Source organism: Sinocyclocheilus grahami, unplaced genomic scaffold, assembly GCF_001515645.1.
Source record: "Sinocyclocheilus grahami isolate Dianchi unplaced genomic scaffold, SAMN03320097.WGS_v1.1 scaffold217.1, whole genome shotgun sequence".
NCBI lineage: Eukaryota > Metazoa > Chordata > Actinopteri > Cypriniformes > Cyprinidae > Sinocyclocheilus > Sinocyclocheilus grahami.
The window spans coordinates 752060-772540 of NW_015505396.1; the positions used below are offsets into that span (position 1 = coordinate 752060).

The following is a 20481-nucleotide window of genomic DNA, read 5'->3' on the forward strand; positions in this document are numbered from 1 at the left end:
TGATGACTGTGGCATCCCTCATGAGCCAGCAGTAGGAATGCTGCACTCGGTCAATAGCATTTTAGTTCACTCTCTCAATGAACTGATCAAGGAGAGGATATGGGCTGCCACACACACACACACACACACACACACACACACTTCAGTTCAGAGAGAATCCCTGCATAAAATGAGTCAAGGCCAAGAATGATCATGTTCACACAGATGCCAACAACATGACATAAAACAGATGGTCATGTAAAAGCAAAACACTCATCTCATTAATCATGTGGCCTCTTTCTCACCAACATTATCTGTGACACATTTACAGTTTCATAAAACATTTATGAACACAACTCAAAATTATGATTTTTTTTGAAAAAAAATTAATTTTTAAAACTGTATAATCTTTCGAACTTTGCTATCAAATGCATACAGGCGCACTGAACACTCATTACACACTGAGATTAAAAACAGTAGATCATTGCCTTTTACATGAATCATATTTTTAGAACAACGTCTAAGAACTTTGTAATACAATACTTGTGTAATCAACACTGATTGCAGAAATATTCATGTAAAAAGAGTAATACGATTTTAAACAATTCCTGAACACAGTTTTGGTTTTGTGTTCACAATATTGTTTTAGGAAAATTAAGCCTTTAAAATGTAAATGAACAAAGCACATGAATAAAAGTTTTTTTTTTATTTTTTATTATCAAACAGCATACAGAAAGAGAGGAAAAGCTGATTCTGTAGTGTAACATGGCATTTCTTTTTGAAACAGTATTAAGAATCTCAAAATTATTGATATAATATGTCATATGATTGCCATGATAACATTCTCACATGCATATTTCTCATATTTCAGTCTTTCAGACCCTCATATTTATCCACTTTCCATGATTGTAGCATACCAGGGTCTGTAAAACTCTGTGGTCTGTTAGAGTGCACTTAAATTCTTAGTACAATTACAATTCAGTCAATTAAACCGTTAACTAAATCCTAACTTTTTATCAGCTACGCAATGTTAGTTATGAAAGTTATTATAAAGTGTAACAAAAGAAAAAGTAGTTTTTATATACTGGGATGTCTCTGGGTTGGTTGAGAGTCTGGGTGGGGTCTCAATTTTCCTTTTTTTTTAGGAAACAGAAACAAATTGCAAACAATTAAGTTGACAATACATGGCGATCTTGTACATTGCCTTTCGCTTTGAGTCACGAACAGTGCTCGCCCGGGGCAGTCCAGCCCTGGCAGCGGTGACGTCATCGAGCACTGGGTTGAGCAGCAGAGAGAGAGAGCTCGAGAGCGCGAGAGCGCTGCGGTGGAGTTCCTACGGGGGCCTGCGAACGGAGCACTGGGAGGACAACGAAAAGCACGCTCAACGGGATTTCCCATCTCTTCTGCACGCACCCACGCCGAGGCTAATCGGGATAAAGGCCGTTTCCATCCGCATCCCTTCGTTCCCCCCAAACTGTTGAGAGGCAACCTGTAAAGGTAAACAACAGCGAGCGCGTAAACTTGGTGCGTGAGCTTTTGTGGCAGCTTCACGGGAGGTGTATTCGGTGTTTCGTGGTTCACTAATAGACGTTTCGAGAGAAAGTCTAACTGAGAAGCGAAAGCCTTTTTAAATGGCTTATTATAACCCCACATAAGACTCGTGAAGTCACACACAGTGATTTTGTCTTCTAAATGTGCTGCTGGTTAAATACTGAATGAAGCTTTTGTGTGGCCACACCAATACAATAGCAGCGAGGGCAATAAGAATCGAGTCTTCGATTCTTTCTTTGCGAATCAGAGCTGACTTTTTTTAACGATATTGTTATTGTTTGTTTTTCTGTGTCACTGTGCAACACCACATGGCACAGTTGCAATTATTATTATTATTGTTATTATTATTTATTACTATAAAATAAAGTGCATTTTTATAAGGAGCAATTACTTTTTTTAAATGTGTCTGATATTAAGTGGACAATGCTACGATATTTATTTATTTATTATAACCAGGCAGGCCTAATTATTATGGTACAACAATAAAACAAATACATTTTTATAAGTATTTCAATGATATTTTGGCTTAACCTGTTTGGTTATGAAGGTTGCATACATTTTCAGCGTGGCCTAAACTTTTTATGTTAAAATATTAATATAAAAAATATTACAATTCAATTACGTATTTAGTCTTACAAAACGATGTCATTAAATTGTCAATGTTAAGCTTAAAACAATTCTAAAAATCTTAAAATTATTCATGCTTAAAGGAACTGTTCGCCCCTAAAAAAAAAAATTCTGTTGTCGCTTTCACCATTATTTCAAACCTGTTTGCGTTTCTTCTGTGGAACATAAAAGATGACATTGCAAGACCATTGGGGCTCAAACATTGTTTGGACCCCAAAGACTTTGATTTTATGAAAAAAATGTGTCCAACAGAAGAATGGAACACAAGGGTGGGTAAATGATGACTTCTATGTTTGGGTGATTGGCCGTTATGTCTAAAGTCAAACTATTCATGTAAACAACAGTAAGATATTAAAATCGTTTACCTCAAACACCATTGTTCCCTGTCGATCATACTGTTGTGTTAATGCTGTTGCCTGCATGGTGTTGTTGTTGTTTAGGGACCAACCAAAAGTTATTGATCAGTAGACCTAACAGTTAAAGTAGAAAAATTTCAATATTTGATTGCAGCATCGGTCCATAATCTCTGTCTGTCTTTCTCTTCAGTGTCTGTCACTCCGCCTTCTACCCTCCTGTGGTATTTCTGTGGAAAGGGAGCATCCCTGGCTCTTTCTGCAGCGTTCTAGACAGTGTGCATGCTAGAGATAACCGAATTGGACCATTTTCTGAATCCTGTAAGTCTCTCATTTGCTAAGAACAGGTCAAGCATAATGAACTGGCACCGTTTCCCTTCGCATTTTCATTTGTGGGCTGCAGTCGATAGTGGAAATCCGGTTGGTTATACTACATGCATTATGTCAATATCATATGGTGAGTGTGCTAAATTGGTCAGCTACGTCTTTTAGGGGATCAGATTTACCTTCTCTCACATGACATCAGAGTCAGATGCCGTATAGGATACTGCCAGCCCTCTCAAAGAGAGATGAGATTTAAGCTGTATTTAAATTCATTCAGATGTGTAAAAATGTCATAGTTTAAAGTGCTTCTAATGTATTAGAGAAGTGTTTTTTTTTTTGTATTTGGATCCCTTAAGCAAGTGAATTAGGCTCTTAGCAGTATAATTTGCAATGGTACATTTACCCTGTAAAGCCTAACATATAAAATAATTATCAGAAAAATCACAATTTTTTAAATGGAACCGTTTATTGAACCTTTAGTCAAAAGGCTTTTATGGCTCATATATTATGAGAATATGAAGCTCATACTCGTACAACTTTTTATTCAGAGGCCCAAAGAATGCAAAAATATGCAGATTGGTGCAGTTGCTGATATTTATATGGCCAACAACTAAGATGACATTTTGATAGCTTGTTAGCAGTATAATTTGCAATGGTACATTTACCCTGTAAAGCCTAACATATAAAATAATTATCAGAAAAATCACAATTTTTAAAATGGAACCGTTTATTGAACCTTTAGTCAAAAGGCTTTTATGGCTCATATATTATGAGAATATGAAGCTCATACTCGTACAACTTTTTATTCAGAGGCCCAAAGAATGCAAAAAATATGCAGATTGGTGCAGTTGCTGATATTTATATGGCCAACAACTAAGATGACATTTTGATAGCTTGTAATAATGGTATTGCAGAATGTTTGCCTAAAATGCACCAATAAGATGATATTTAAATGATTAGTTTTGATCAAAGCGCTGTAGTGTAAAGCAATACAATGATGATTGAGAGATGTACAAATAAACGTTCATCAAAAGCCTGTTGTATCATATTTGATACTCACATTTTAACATGATTTTTCTAAAAAGTGATGTATGAATAAGCAAGTAGCTAAATATAAGTTGCTTCAGTCCAGTAAGAATTTATCTTTTTTTTAAAAATACATTTATTTTTTATTTTCACATCACCAATTTAAAGAATCAGTTCAGTATACAAGTACACTTTTTTAATCACCCTTACACCCCTCACTAGACAGAACACTTAAATTTACGTTATTGCAAGGGATTGAGCTAATGTGTAAAATAGGTAAAACAAAATGAAGTGAAGTGAAGTGACATGTGGCCAAGTATGGTGACCCATACTCGGAATTAGTGCTCTGCATTTACCCATCCAAAGTGCACACACACAGCAGTGAACACACACAAACCGTGAACACACACCCGGAGCAGTGGGCAGCCATTTATGCTGCGGCGCCCGGGGAGCAGTTGGGGGTTCGGTGCCTTGCTCAAGGGCACCTCAGTCGTGGTATTGAAGGTGGGAGAGAGTGCTGTACATTCCCTCCCCACCTACAATTCCTGCCGGTACGAGACTCGAACCCACAACCTTTGGGTTATGAGTCCGACTCTCTAACCATTAGGCCACGACTTCCCCCAAATAGGTAAAGGTAAAGAAGGTTTACATTATCACATCAGCATTTTCAGTCAATGTAACATCCAAATTATTCATATATTCAATAGGTTTGCCCAAAATCTTTTCAAACATTGATGATTTTTTGTTTTCAGATTTCAGAGCCTTACTGACCTTATTGAGCAGTTATGATGGTCTGATTTTTGACCTGGAATTAAATTACTCAGTGCAGTAGAAAATGAATAATATCAAGGCGTTTAGTGTACATTGTAAACTATACATTTTGTCGTCATTAAGACTTTTTTTTCTTTACTGGCTTATCCTTCCCCCCATGCAGCGCAGGAACAGTGCAATTTGCAGCTCAGCGTGGATGATGCATATTTTATTAACAGTCTGGGAAAATGTAGCATCTCAATATTTCATCAGTGCACAGCTTGTCATCGGTGCCAGGAAAAAGTATGAAGCCCTCCAAAAATAGGCTCTGTTAAAAATTACCATGAGGAGGACAAATTACATGAGTTCCGACTCATTGTTTCTGACGGGGCATTATTAAAACTCTGGATCTCCAGAATAAGTCCCTGCTGAGCTCTGATCTCAGTAAAGACCTTGAGAAAGGTACTAACTTTGGGCACTTTTTGTTCCGCTCAAAATATTAGACAGCATTAAGGAAACAAAGGAGGAAAGGATTGTTGATGCACTTTTTCTGATCTCATGCTAATGTTAAATTGACGACTGCTTAATGTGGCAGATACATTGTGTGTGTGTTCTGACTTCATGTAATGTGCACGATCCTCTGTTCCAACATGACTGGCAGCGCATGTTATAAAGTATGTTATAAAACGGATATTCAAGGCTATTTTGCCTCATTTCCCACTATTTGAAAATATTTATTCAAACCTGCATGGTGTCCGGTGGACGTTGTGCCCCTGAATATGCGCCCAATTAGCCATGTGATTAATCCTGCCCTGTAGCAACATTATCTAATGATGACAGGGGCTTAAAGGAATTTTCTGGTTTTAGTACAAGTTAAGCTCAATTGACAGCATTTGTGGCATGTTGATTACCACAAAAAATATTCTGACTCAAGTCTCTGTTTCTTTGGAGGCTACGGCGAGGCACTTACAATGGAAGTAAATGGGACCCTTTTTTGGAGGATTAAACAGCAGAAATGTGAAGCTTATAAATTTACCACTTACATTAATTCTTCTATTAAAACTTGTATATAATTTTAGGAGTAAAGTTGTTTAACCCTGCAAAGCCTGACATATGAAATAATAGTCGGATTTTTTAAATCATATTTGAGATTTTATGGCTCATGTAGTATGATATAAGATAATATGGAGCTCATATTCAAGGAGTGGGAAAAACAAATTAATTTAGAAGCCCAACCTGAGCAAACATATACAGTTTGGTGCAGTTGAGGATATTTATAACATTTTATATTTTTATCTTTATATTTTTAAGATGGAATTCTGATAGCTTGTAAAGTCAATGAGATCTTTATGACAGAATAGCAGACTACTTACACAGAATTCTCTCAGCGAATATCTTACTAAGATGATATTTAAATGCTTGGTTTTATAATCAAAGCTCTCTAGTTTTTTTTAAATTGTGGGGTCAAAACATGCAATGCAATAAAATGATTGAGAGATGTACAAATAAATGTTTCTCAAAAGCCTGATGTATCATAATTTTATGCTTACATGTTAACATGATTTTCTAAAAAACAAACAATCATAATTGCTGTGGTTCTTCAAGCTGCTGCTTAAAAATATCTTAATGTTGGTTAACCAAACCACCACACGTGTTTGTATTTGATGTGAGGAAGTGGTATTATTCTCTACAAATTATAGGATTTATGTGAGATTTTAAATCTCAGCTAGAGACATAGCCTACATGTAGTTCCCAGAATCATGGCCAGATATACTGTATACTATACTTTTCATATGAAGCCGTCATGATTTTTCCTTTCTCTTTTTAGATTTGTTCCTTTCTCTTTGGCATTGACGCTGTTATTGAGTCTTGAACCAACTCTTGAATCTTGATGTCCCATTGATGGGAGCAAGCCTGTCGGTGTCTCCGTTAACTAAATGGCAGTTTATACTATACTGATTTTCAAAGTTGTGTGTTTTGTCATTTGGGTTTGTTTCCCATGAGTTCAAATGGTGTGTGGTGCATCAGTTTACAGGAACAACAGTCTATCCAGCCTGGCAACATGCAGTGTGAGCTGAATAAATTGATTGATTAATATAGATATTAATAGAACTGTGTTTGTGTGTGAAATATGGCTACTCTTGTCATAGCTGTCAGTTTTCCTTGTAATAGCATTAGCAACTTGGTTGACGTGTCTAGTTTAATAGACAATACATTATCCTGTGGTTTTATTTCATGTAATCTCATGGTGATTACATTGACCATTTCTCATATTTCATAATAAGCTGTTGTAGGAAGAAGACAGACTACTGCAGAGATATGTCTGAGGCCAGAACAGTTACAGTCTCAGCCTGGTGAGAGCCGTTTTTGGTAACACTTTACTTGAAGGGGTGTGCATAAGACTGGCATGACACCTTCATAATCATGACATTTACTGCCGTATGTTCAGGACATTCACAATGTTGCTTTTTTTGCTTACTTTATTTATTTATTTAATTAGTTCTGTTTGCCTTCACATTTAAGGCATTTTTTAATGCACCAAATTAAATACAATGTAATAAAAATTAATTATACCAATCATTTAGTATATAACAATGACAAATGTAAAAGAAGTCACGTGAACAAATTGTACCCTCATTCGTCTAAATGTTTGTGCACTGTTAATCAATTAAACCAAACTAGATGTGAAAATACCCTCATTTTGAAAGGTTCATCAATCATCTTTTTCTGTACAGTTTACATGACATCTAATTTTTTATTTTAATGCTCAATTAGGGCTTAAAGGGTTAGTTCACCCAAATATGAAAATTAGACTGTGTTTTACTCACCCCCGAGGCAGGTGTATATGACTTTCTTTCAGACGAATCCAGTCGGAGTTATATTAAAAATAGTCTTTGATCTTTCAAGCTGTTTAATGCCACTCAGCGGGTGTTACATTGCTTCAGTCCAAAAGAACTTAAAAAAAATCGCCCATCCATAAAAAAGTGTCTCACACTGCTCCGGGGGGTGAACAAAGGCCTTCTGTAGTGAATCGATGCGTTTTAGTAAGAAAAATATCCATATTCAAAACGATAATCACTTTAATGTAGTTTGCGCCAACAGAAGCAGTTCCGGGAGATGGTCAGTGCTGCGCATGCGCCGGTGAGTCTCGTGAAAACCAACGTTTGTTAACAGGATTAAAGGAAGCAAAGTTTCCTTACTTTAGCAAAGGAAAAAACCAGTCTCCTCTTGGCTTATATCGAAATCCTCCGACATTCTTCTTTACAAATCCTCGTTTTGTACTTCTAATTCTTGACCGTTGTTTTGATCTCTCCCCTGCCTTTCCGCGTGCGTCACTTCTGAGCGGCGCATGCACAAAGCATATATGAAAGAATATGTCATTCCCCCGGAACTGCTTCTGTTTACAACAGTGAGCGCAAGCTAGATTCAAGTGATTATTACATTTTGAATATGGATATTTTTCTAACAAAAATGCATCAATTCGCTACAGAGCCGTTACCTAACCTAACCTAACCTAACCCTAGCCTTTGTTCACCCCCCGGAGCCGTGTGAGACACTGCTCCTGTTAACAAACGTTGGTTTTCACGAGACTCACCGGCGCATACGTCATTCCCCCGGAACTGCTTCTGTTTACAACGTTTTGATTATTACGTTTTGAATATGGATATTTTTCTTACAAAAACACATCGATTCGCTACAGAAGGCCTTTGTTCACCCTCCGGAGCTGTGTGAGACACTTTTTTTAATGAATGGGCGATTTTTATTTCAGTTCTTTTGGACTGAAGCAATGCAACACCTGCTGAGTGGCATTAAACAGCTTGAAAGATCAAAGGCTAGTTTTATTATAACTCCGACTGGATTCGTCTGAAAGAAGAAAGTCATATACACCTAGGATGCCTCGGGGGTGAGTAAAACGCAGCCTAATTTTCATTTTTGGGTGAACTTACCCTTTAATGAGGATAAATATAAATTAATTACTCTAAAATATAGGCTAGTGTTTTAATTAGGCCTACTTTAAAAGTATAGTGTTTTGGTTCCATCCTGAATTATCTCGACTTGTAGATCTTTTTTTTTTTATAAGATACATTTTCATCACCCTTCTGTTGCGTTTTAGAGATGTCACCAGCTCAGTTAACCTGTATTGCACCCAGCTGGATGCTGCCAATCTAGAAATGTGTTTGTGTGACCACTCAGCCAGAGATGGCTCAGAATAAACTTTTGCTTTAAATAAGACTTTCTTTCAGATATGAGGATGGCAAGATAGACAAATGAGAAAAGAAGTTGAAAAAGAGATCCTGTCTGACCATAAAACGGCTTGTCAAACAAAATTACAGCTTGTCTACTTGACTGGCTCTCTCACTCTTTTCCCACCCCCTCTTGGGTGTGAAGTGTTGGCAGGCTGCCAAATGACTTAAGTAAGATAACCTTGGCTGCTTTCAGTGAAACAGGCAAGGACCTAATTTTCAGTTACAAATATATCTCATCCTCTCTTGGTAAAGTTTGAATATGTAGGGGCCTGATCCGTCAAAATGATGCTATCATTTTAATGTTGGATCTCCTGGAACACTGAAAGAAAAAAAAGAGGAGATTTAAACAGAAGACAGTTTTGAAAGTATTCATCATGTTTTAATATGTAGAAATTATCTTTTTTAAGAAAGTATTTTTGAGTGGTGATACTGTATAGTAGTAATACTCTTGTGGTAAATATTTACAGGGAGTCTAAAGAATCTGTTTGTTTTTGAGGAATGTGTGAAATAAATTGTGTCCTGACTGTAGCAACAGCATGTTGAGACTATACAAGCATCAATTCACCAATGAGTTTTCATGAGTTTTACTTGTCTCACTTTCTCTATGGACATCGTCTTCCCTTTGTTTTTGTTTATTAAAAGGGGAAATGTTTTCATTTTCGATAAATGTTTTCTATTCATCTTTTTCTGTCCTGGCTCAATTTCTCACGTGGCCTCTTTTCAAATGAATCAAGTTCCCCCATTGTCAGTGAAATATATGCTTTTCATAAATGATCATTTCAACTAGGACAAGACTTATATTTTTTCTATTTAATACTACAGCAGATGTAACACATCGTAACTGTCTAAAATAGCATGTGAAAAACATCATAATTAAAAAGTGGTGCAAAAGCCTCATTAGACATAGCAGTCCCTAACCAAATAATTATGACCATTTTTATTTAATTGAGCCCCCTTATTTTTGTAGATAATGGAGGATACGATTGCTGGAAAACATTGTTTGTTTGTTTATAGAAGAGCTGGATTCAACACAATTAAATAAATGAATTAAAAAAAAAATAAACAAATATAAAAAATAATAAGATACTTGAGTACTCCCAAACATGAGTGGCTTCTTTATTCTTGCTAATGGTTAGAGAGTCGGACTTCATAATTCTTTTTATATGTTGAAGCCCTTAAGAGAGTGTGATTTCAGCTTTCATTTGAAAAATATGTGTATAGTAGAGAAGAACTACAGTGTCTGCAATACTTATTGTCCACTATCCAGCTTTGTGACTTATACAGTCGTGGTCAGAATTATTGGCACCCTTGGTAAATATGATCAAAGAAGGCTGTGAAAATAAATCTGCATTGTTAATCATTTTGATCTTTTATTTAAAAAATTCACATAAATCTAACCTTTCATTGGAGAATAAGAATATAAAATGGGGAGAAATATTATGAAATAAATGTTTTTCCCAAATACACGTTGGACACAATTATTGGTACTCCTAGAAATTCTTATGAGTAAAATATCTGTGAAGTATATTCCCATTCATATTTACAATTTTGAGCATACCAGGGTGATTATGAACATGAAATTATCCAGCCATGGCTTCCTGTTTCACAGGAATATAAATAGGAGGGAAAACAAAGGCTAAATGTTTGGATCTTCCAACTGGACAATAATCCAGAAACAAACCTTAAAAACAACACAAAAATGGGTCACTGGGCACAAAACCAAGCTTCTGCTATGGCCATTCCAGTTACCTGACCTGAACCGTATAGAAAATGAGTGTGGTGAACTGAAGAGGAGAAGCACCATCATGGAGCTGGGAATCTGAAGGGTCTGGAGAGTTTCTGGATGAAGAAATTGTCTCTGATCTCTTGTCAGGTGTTCTCTAACCTCATCAGGCATTATAGGAGAAAACTCAGAGCTGTTATTATGCCAAATGGAGGTTTTTGAATAAAAGGGTGCCGTTAATTGTGTCCATTTGTGTATTAGAGAAAAAACATTTATGTCATAATGATATTTCCCCCCATTTTAAATTATTATTCTCCAATGAAAGGTTAGATTTATGTGAATTTTTTTAATAAAAGATCAAAATGATTAACAATGCAGATTTATTTTCACAGCCGCCTTTGATCATATTTACCAAGGGTGCCAATAATTCTGACCACGACTGTATCTACCAATAAGAAATATGCCATTACCATAGAAATGAAATGAAAAAACAAAAAGCTCAGCAGAAAAATCCCACTTCCATGAAGAATTGCAAATAAAGTTGTGAAATCAGTCCCTATAAACGTAATTTTGACAGATTTGTAATCAAGTTCAAAATATTGCATTTTACACTAAATAGTGAATGTCCATAAATCAGTAGTTTTGTGCTATCACTTTTTATTTTATTACATCATGTTGGTAGTGGTAGTTCACTGATGAGTTATTTATCTATGGTTCTTTTTTTTTTACGGTAATATTTCTCTGATTGGTACATACAGTGGGTACGGAAAGTATTCAGACCCCCTTAAATTTTTCACTCTTTGTTATATTGCAGCCATTTGCTAAAATCATTTAACGGTAATATTTCTCTGATTGGTACATATTTCTCGCTTCAGGATTGTGGGGATTTTCCTCATATGTTGAGTACACTGTCCTGTTCCCTTTGGCTTTTTCTCTGATTTATTAATTTTTTTATCCAAAGAAAAAAATGAATGAAAAAATGCTTCAAAATCCAAGACTTCTGAATAAGTTTGCAGCCACTGTTATGTTCTGAAATAACAGAATCAATATGTTTTTTTTTGTCTCAAATGCCTAAACACTTGCTGGAGTCTTGATTCCGCAAAGTAGAGAGAATGAAGATATGAAAATGAAGCAGGCAGTGAAAGGCAAGAACCTTGATGGATGTGTGATGTTCTGATCACAGTGACTGGAAGAGTTCCAGAAGTTTTTTTGACTAGCCTCTTTTTTCCCTCTATTTCCCCCCTCAGGCAGCGTTGCTCTATTTTTACCTACTTGTGAAGTGTTAGACTAGACTAGAGCGAGAAGAATTCTTACCCTCTTGAATCATTCTTCTCTTCCTTTCTGTATCTAATTTTAGGCAGTTGATGTCTTCATTAGTTCACATTAAGGATTCACTAGATGTAATAAAATAGCAATCTTATTGTGTGTAATACATCGTTTTTTTATCAATTTGTTCCATTTTGTTCATGGGTCACACTCATACTTGCATGACTCATGCTGTATGGTTTCTTAAACGTTTACATGTGTATGCTACATATTAAGTTTGTGCTATGATCTCAGGCCAGTTGTTTATTTTCCCCTGTTCTATATGGTTTATTTTCCAGTGGGTTTCTTGGCTAGTATCTCATCACTGTTTAGAGCATAATGTAATATATTGCCAGCCCAGTGTGAGTAAAAAGATCAATTTCAGCTGCAGAACAAACATGCTTAAACCTGTGCTCAACTGCTCCTCTGAGTTCCAGTATGACTTGCTCTTTTCGATTGTTCTGTTATTAGCTTTCTTAATAATGAAACCGTGTGTCTTTTCTGATCACACAGGAAACAGAGGAGTAGGAGGAAGCCTGCAAACTATGTTTTGTCATCAGAATGTGTGTGCAACAAACGTGTGTGTGTGTGTGTGTGTGTGTGTGGCACATAAGCACTAAACTAAAATGATGTGAGTGTGATGTTGAGCAGACAATCAATATGGAGTCTAATGATATTTGGTGGCACTTTTCATGAATAGGATAAAGTAAAAAAAAAAAACTTTAATAAACTAAATAAATAATCTTCTTACCAAAAATTGAGACAATTGGTTCTAAATACAGGTTTTCTATGAAGAAACATAATTAAATAGGATACATTTGTGAAGTTAAATAATAATAATAATAATAAAAATAATATATATGACAGAATGTGTAACATGGTTGCCCATTAAGCATAAATGAAATAGGATAGCTAAATCTGGCCATCTACATTAGTGCCAAGCTACTGAAATACTGATAAATTGAAAGTATTGATAAATATTTCCCAGTTAAAGGGGTCCTATTATGCAATCAAGTTCAACGATTCTTTTACAAAGTCTTGATTTTGTTTTGGGGGTGTACTAGAACAGGCTCTCATACATCAAACAGTATTTTTCACAAATTTTACATTATTACAGCACCTCTCTCCCCAGTCTGGCATGAACGGCTCGAATAGTTCCTGTATCAAATGAAAGCCCACCTTCTGAAATACGAAATGTGCTGTGATTGGTTAGCTGGGCCAGTGTGTGTTGTGATTGGCTCCACTCGGCGCCTGGTCTGGAAATGTCACGCCCCTTACCATAGCCGCCTGCGAGCTTCAGTGTAAATATTGCGTCAAAATCAAATCAATTTGAGCGTGATTTAAACCTGGATGATTGTAACCACTCTAAGTTCATCTGCCTTGGGAAAGCTAGCGTGTCTCCGACATGGTGATAACACTCATTACCTTCTCCAGTGCAGTTCAACCAGGTCTCATCCCATTTGTTGATATTTGTGATATCACAAATCCCGGAAAATATGCTAGTTGTAGTCCAAACGAGTCATTTGTTGTAGTTTTTGAAAAGTGATTTCTGTTAAATAAAAATATCTCCTTTTGAAGTGGACTTTGAGCTTTGTAACTTTGCAGATCTTTTTTATGCTTAAACAGCAACATTACAGACTAACTAAAGTTGAAAAAGTGAAAAAGCATAGTAACACCCCTTTAAAGAAAATTAACCAAAATATTATTTATATTTATATATAAGGCAAAATATTGTGTTTTTGGTCAATAGATTTATTTGTTTGTTCGTTTTTTTTTTACTATCAGTTATTTGTTTTTGCAGGGTACAGTCATTTGTTTAAATGTATACATTTATACAGGTTTTAAACTAGGTATTTTTCATTAAATGTTAATGTTATGTTAAAAGTTTAACATTTCCATTAGCTCTCACCACACACACACAGAGAGAGACAGGTACACACAGCATTTTTAGATTTTGCCTGGAATGCCTAAAAAAACAAGTTTAGCTTGTTTTTGTGTCTGTAAGCTTGGTACTGTACATCAAGCTGATTGAGAAAGATGTATTAAACAATGTAAAAAGGATGGGATTTTTGATTGTTTGTTGCCTAAAGCATCACTTTCAGTATCTGTTTGGATTATTCAAAAGCTCCAGGGCTTGAACTTGCTGTTTGGATGCAAATATAGTGCATTAGCTATAGTTTCCACTCTCATGTGACAGTACAAGCTCTCAGCTCAAGAAAAGGGCAAAACAATTATTGAACATATCACTCCAATATAGGACCACAATCATCAGTACCTGCCTAATTATTTTTTTAGTGATTCATTGTTTTAAACATCATCTCTTTGTTGGCCTGTATATGGGCTGGTTGGTTGAAGATTGAGGAATTAAAAAATAGGTGCTGCTCTAAATATCAGGCCCACAATTTGTTTGAATATCTGACTGTCTTTCAGTGTTTATGGTAAAAATGTATTGTAGGAAGGTGGCATTGGCTGAAATGGATGGCCGTGTTTTGCAGTGGCCCTCTGACAGGCTTTAAAATATATTATTCTTAGTCATCCCTCTGAGAGCTGTGACGACAGTCACAACATCTCTGACTCACACTTAGTCTTTACTCATGCAGATACTCTATATTCTTAGGCCACCAAAAAATGTTTAGCCAGCAGAAAATGATCCACGGCTGTTTACCACCAATATTTTGATACCAAATCCGAACGTTGTTACTAAAAATGTTTTTTTTTTCTCGGCATAGTGAGTATCTTTACACAGTAATACAATCTTTCATAGACATATTGGTTAAGCGCAATATTTTATTAAATGCATTTCACTTCTGTAGCCTATAGATTTATGCTCAAGCAAGTGGCAAAACATGTAAACACAGCCTAAAGTCTATACTTTTCTTACGTTAAAAGTAGTAGGTTATCACAAACATTTAAAATGAAAACTTACCATCGACAGAAACAGCTGTCTCGTGCCTTTTCTTTGCATTTACATCCTAATTACAAGTAGGCTAACCCTGCTGGTCATAAATAACTTTGTTTTTCTAACTCCACGAGTGCCATCTTGCTGTGTTTATCTAAAAGTGAAGGGTAGCCTACTTTTCCTTGCTTTACCCCTATAGCTAAAAAGCCATATGTGAAAGACAGTAGACTTTAATTATATGCATTTATAGTGCAATTAATACATTTCATATCAATCCATGTTCATTTTTACCGTGATGCGCTCGCTGTCACTAATTCAGCATGTTAATTTTTACCGTGATGCGCTCGCTGTCACTAATTCAGCTTGTGCAGCACAGCAAAAATAGACTCAGTGCGGAAACGATCGCTGCGCTCGGAACACATTGCCGGCCTGCACATCGGTGTGCAGAGTGAATGCTCAACACGGAATGTTGTTCTAAAGGCTTATTACTTAATAACACAAAAATGTCCTGCTCGCACTTGCCAATTTAATGGCAGAGAATGGTGACTTTTTTTTTTTCAAGCAGATGCATATCTGTCGTAAAATAATCCTATGCATCTCGTGGCGTATATTCCAAGCATTCTGAAGGTATACTGGGGGTTTGGTGAGAAACAAACCGAAATGGCAAGTTATTATATTTTATGAAACTCTTGCGTTGCAGTGCGAGTTCGCAGTAGCTCACAAGTGCATATCCTTTTGAGATATCAATTATAATCAATTTTAATAAAACACAAGACTACATTATATAACTCTAACAGTAGGCTATTTAATATCTGTTGTTCTCCGGTTGTCAGTCAGAATGACAGTTCTTGCGTGAACATAGGTCAACCCAAGCCAATTTTTTATTCTTTCCTTTTTGTCTTAGTGTTTAAAATATTTATTTTGAAACAAATTAATTAATTTCTTAATTAAACAAACAGACTTACTGGGTGAATTTAATTTAAGTTTTTCCAAAAAACAAAAAAGGAGCCGTTTTCTAATTTTTCTACTTTCAATATTAAATCAAAAAACGAATGATCGAATGATAAACAGATTCATATGGGATTGTCGGTTTCATCTGTTGGTTCTAGACGTTCCTGAGGAACTAGAAAATTATGCTAAAATTAAAATTCTAAAATTCTAGATTTTAATTATAAAATCTTATATAAGGAGGGAATGGATGTTCTTCAAAAAAGTGAATGGCAGCAGATGCTTTTGAACCTTAAAAATGCCAAACGTGGGATAAACATTTGAACAAAGACATGATTGGTCTCTTTCAGTGTAGTTGCTGTAATGTTCACGTTAGCTTGTCTTTTATGCAAATGTCAGGAAAATTGCAAATGATTCCCTCTTGAAGATACACCGAAATGGGTCATATTTGTTCAAATGAGCAAATTTACTCGTCCTTTACAAGCTATTGCCTAGAGGAAACCACCATTTGCCATGTAGGCACAAGACAGTCAGTTCCAATGCATGAACACATTCTGCTGATGAAGCTGACATAAACAATGAACAAGTGCCTGAAATCATTCAAATTTTTCTATTTTTAATTACACTGCTAAATTATGAAAGTTTCCATGTTGGTTGGTGTTTTGACTCATTCATACCAGTGCATTTGAACCTTTTGAATCATTTCACAAAAAGATTCATTCACAGATTCGGTCATTTCTGTAGGTTGCATTGTTACATCGGTAGGTGTGTGTGTTTTGATTGAGTCATTGAATCCTTTAGTCAAACAGATGACCGAAGCACTGATTATTAAAATTTGGCTGCTGACAAGTCTGCTAAGAGAAGTTGGCGAAGATAGCCTCATGGGCAGCATGCTAAAAATGAGCAAACAAAATAATCTGTCAAGAAAAAAAAAGGAGCGTTTAAGCATTATAAGTGTTTTTACACAAATGAAAGCAGAATGATCATTTATCGTTTTTCCACTTTGTGTGATCTCTTGAACATGACTTTAATCCAACTATAGAAGAAAAGTTTTAATTGCATTATTTATTTTTTTCACATTTGTAATTCTTCTACACCAGTGAAGCACACTGATTCACATGCCGAACTGAACCAACATTAAGTCGGTCAACAGATCCTCCTTCGCAACTGAGTTGTCATAATTTATTCAGTTTGGTCAAGAACGACTATATCTCATGCTATTGCCATTCTATAAAGACTGAAAAGCAGTCACATGTTTTCAAAAGGGAGAGGCGATTTAGAATGAGAGTTATTCATTCACTTATTAACAAACGTTTGCAGGAATTGTAGATTTACTAAGATCCTCTTTCTCTATTTTGCCCTCAAGTGAGGCATGTCACCCCAGATTGCTTCATTGGAATGTTCTTGCATTTAGTAGTTTTGGATTAAAAGCATTCAGTGGCAGATCAATTAAAGGGTTAGTTCACCCAAAAATGAAAATTAGGCTGTGTTTTACTCACCCCCGAGGCATCCTAGGTGTATATGACTTTCTTCTTTCAGACGAATCCAGTTATATTAAAAATTGTATTTGATCTTTCAAGCTGTTTAATGCCACTCAGCGTAGCGTTATGGATGGTATTGTGGTGTCAGTCAAATTTGTTAGCTTTTTAGTTTCCTGTTGCAACAGTGCTGTGAGGATGTTGTCTGCACCTGTGATAGATCAGGATGGGAATGACATTTGGCACTAAGATGCTGCAGCTGGACCTTATGGGATCTGCGGTTTGAGCTACCAAATTGGCAGTCAAGTATTAAACTGGGGAAACATATTTTTCATCCCTTGTGCATTAAAACCGTGGGAATCTGGAAAGAGAACAGTGGCAGAGAGATACTATGCAGTCAGAAAGAGATGAGAAGAAAAAGACAGGGTGAGATAGAGACTAAGATAGATACTGTCAGAGACCAGTGATTTCTCAACTAGCTTTTGATGTCACAAAGGCTATTTTCACATGCAGCAAAAGTTTGGAATGCTAAATAATGTGTGGTTTGAGTTTGCTTATGAAAAAAGTCACTTTTTACACTGCAGTTGCATACATAATTAATTAAAAATGAAAAAAAGTGAATTGCATCAAATGAATACCTTAAATTGTTAGGCCTAACCCTAAAAATTATATTACGCAATAATAAACTGTGTGTGTGTGTGTTTATATATATATATATATATACAGTGGGTACGGAAAGTATTCAGACCCCCTTAAATTTTTCACTCTTTGTTATATTGCAGCCATTTGCTAATTTGCTAAAAGTTAATTTTTTTTCCTCATTAATGTACACACAGCACACCATATTGACAGAAAAACACAGAATTGTTGACATTTTTGCAGATTTATTAAAAAAGAAAAACTGAAATATCACATGGTCCTAAGTATTCAGACCCTTTGCTCAGTATTTAGTAGAAGCACCCTTTTGAACTAATACAGCCATGAGTCTTTTTGGGAAAGATGCAACAAGTTGTATATATATATATATATATATATATGTATAATTTTATTTACAGGTATATGCTTGCGATTTTTACAAATCATGTAGGCTATAGCTTTTGACCATTAAATCAAATAAAATCATACTCGTGATTTTAAAACATCACTTACTGTTGAAACAGAATAGAACAGAATGAAACAGACGTAATCCAAAAGATTGGAAAATACTTTTTATTTTACAGGAAATTCAACAAATTGCCTCAGACAAAAATGTTTTTAAAGTTTCTTTGCTGTGAACTTCACTTTTTCCAAATACTACGTTTAGTTGCTTCTCTGAAGTGCTCATTGCTGTAGTCGTTGAACTTCAAAACTTGGCTTTGTTGTGTTGTAATCCTGTACATGTCAAGCAATCATATTTAGTCTGCTTTGAAAAACCATTTGCAGTTTATTGTGCCTATATGCATCAGGTTAGCGAACGCTAACGGTGTGGATGTGACGTATGAAAACCAAACCAAGTCAAGAAATATTATAATAATTCCTTACATTTACATAGCACTTTTCTGGGCACTCAAAGTGCTTTACATAGAAGGGGGAATCTCCTCAACCACCACCAGTGTGCAGCATCCACCTGGATGATGCGACGGCAGCCATATTGCGCCAGAACGCCCACCACACACCAGCTTATTGGTGGAGAGGAGACAGAGTGATGAAGCCAATCAGCAGATATGGGGATGGTTAGGAGGCCATGATGATCAGAGGCCAATGGGCGAATTTGGCCAGGATGCCGGGGTTTCACCCCTACTCTTTTTCGAAAGACATCCTGGTATTTTTAATGACCACAGAGAGTCAGGACCTCGGTTAAACGTCTCATCCGAAAGACGGTGTTTTTTGTCAGTGTAGTGTCCCCGTCACCACACTGGGGTGTTAGGACCCACACAGACCACAGGGTGAGCACCCCCTGCTGGCCTCACTAACACCTCTTCCAGCAGCAACCTAGTTTTCCCAGGAGATCTCCCATCCAGGTACTGACCAGGCTCAACCCTGCTTAGCTTTAGTGGGCAGCCAGTCTTGGGCTGCAGGGTGTTATGGCTGCTGATCATAGAATCCAAAGACATAGAAATAGACTTTAGAGAAGGAAACCTCAGATTGTGATTATGTTGTCATATTAGACTTGAAATAGAATATGAAGCTTACAGATCATGTGACTCTTTCACCCTAAAATGTGCTATTGTGGTCTTTAAATGCAGTATTAAGCCTCATCTACTGTATCTCCCCCCTCAGCTGTGATAATGTGTCAGGGCAAACCAGAGCACTCCAGCTTGTGTTTGTCGAAGATATTGATCTTGCCAGTGGTAATTTCTTCTGCTTTATCTGTTGTGTTTGTGCGAACAGGCTGCACTTGGTAGTTAAAATTGGAGATCAGGGAAATGCTTTTTGCTGTCATCCTTTTCCATTCATTCTACGTGATGTAGAGTCAAAATTTCCTTTCTGCGAACAAGGAAAACTGCAGTGCTGAGCCAAATATACTTGCTGATCTCTCTCTTTCTCTACTTCTAGGATAGTTCACCCAAGAATGAAAATTGTTGTCATCATTTTCTATATGATTATTTTATTCCATGGGACAAGAAAGTAGATGTTTTAAAGAATGTTCATGCTGCTCTTTTATATACAGCACAGTGACCAGAGGATATCAAGCTTAAAAAAGATGAAAAATTACGATACACTGTTCAAAAGTTTGGGATACAATTTTTTTTTTAAAGACATTAATATTTTTATTCAGCAAGGATGCATTAATCAAATGTGACTTTAGATGTTTATAATGCTACAAAATACTTCTATTTCTATATTCTATTTCTATTTCATCAAAGAATCCTGAAAAAAGTATCGCTGTTTCCACAAAAATATAAAGCAAAAACTTGATAAAAATAGGAAATGTTTCTTGAAATGTTTCTATATAATATTAAAATAGAAAACAGTTAAATTGTAATACTATTTTATAATATTACTGATCATTTATCAAATAAATATATTTATGGTGAGTATAGGGATGTAACGGTATGAAAATTTCATATCACGATTATAGTGACCAAAGTTATCGGTTTTGTTCAAATTAGATGAAAACGTTCAAAAAGAACTGATACACACACTGAAAACATTTCAATAAGTTTTATATTTGAAAATCAACAAACAACAAATACAATTAGCAGCTATATGCACTTTTTTTTAGCATAAACATTAAATTAACATGAACATGAAGCCCTAATAATAATAATAATAATAATAAATCACTTAT

At 35.8% G+C, this 20481-nt stretch overlaps 1 protein-coding gene across 1 annotated transcript in view; it reads left to right on the forward strand.

The window, feature by feature from the left end:
* Positions 1-1175: 1175 nt before the first annotated feature.
* The window catches only part of LOC107596325 (cytoplasmic protein NCK2-like), a 50052-nt gene continuing 30746 nt past the window's right edge, over positions 1176-20481 (forward strand). The window contains exons 1-2 of the mRNA XM_016287034.1: positions 1176-1476; positions 2704-2831. The gene's annotated coding sequence lies outside the window, so the exon portion shown is untranslated. The remainder of the gene's footprint in view (positions 1477-2703; positions 2832-20481) is intronic.